The sequence below is a fragment of the Dinoponera quadriceps genome, unplaced genomic scaffold (genome assembly GCF_001313825.1).
Source record: "Dinoponera quadriceps isolate SergipeBrazil2010 unplaced genomic scaffold, ASM131382v1 scaffold2157, whole genome shotgun sequence".
In the NCBI taxonomy this organism is placed as follows: domain Eukaryota; kingdom Metazoa; phylum Arthropoda; class Insecta; order Hymenoptera; family Formicidae; genus Dinoponera; species Dinoponera quadriceps.
In genome coordinates, this window is record NW_014556198.1 from 175,166 (window position 1) to 176,140 (window position 975).

Genomic DNA, 975 nt, shown 5'->3' on the forward strand with positions numbered 1-975 from the left:
GGATAGTTGAAGCGCCCAAGAATGCCGGTCGATCCGACCAGACCATCCGGTGTCCATTTAACAAACACCATGATCAGTAAATTCATATGATAAAACTCGCTACACGCCTCAGTTACGCATTTCTTGCTCTGTATCAGCAATTTTACGTCCCTCGTGCCGCGCGCTGCTGTCACCCAGGTAACCCACGAGAAAGGTCAATGCAGGTCCGATCTGCGATAACGTCGTCTCGTTGTAGTTGCGCATAAATGCAAATGCAACGATCTGCAGGAACGAACGTTCACGAGTGAGAAACGCGAGCGCGTTCCTTCGGTCGACTGCGGGTTGCTAGTTTGCGCCCGTCGCGATTTTCCGCCGTCGTTCGCGAAGAGGAATCTCTCAAGAGTAGAAAGACGAATGGAAAATGCGGTAAGCCAAGATGCGAGGGACCGGCGAGGACGAGACAAACCGCTACTTCACTCGAGAAAATTTGCAGCTGCTTGTCACTCCCTGCATGTACACACACACACACACATAGCGTATGTATGTACGTGGGTATGCACGTCCTTCCGAGACACGTGCACGCACACAGGCTTCGTACGGCCACGTATACATATGTATACGTTGAAGTACACATATATATATATATGCGCTCGCTATATCCCCCATTCTCGGTCGGAATTATTAATCCATCGAGGAGCACGAAATCTGAACTGCTTGGTTGAATATGGATATTAACGTAACGATTTCCGACGTTCTCGTAAAATTTAGAGGTAACTTTCTGAAATTATCCTAATTAGCTCCCGCCGTTTCGTTACAATAAAGGCGAGTGTATATGATTAACGCTCGGAAGTACAGTGCGGGTTATTCCGATAAAGTTTGGCCATCCTGATTGAGCCGGGACTTACGGAGTTGGAATCGTAAGAAGTAAAAGAATTCATGATCTTGACGGAGTGCTCTGAGCCGAAATTTCGGTTCTGCACCAATCCTACAAATTTC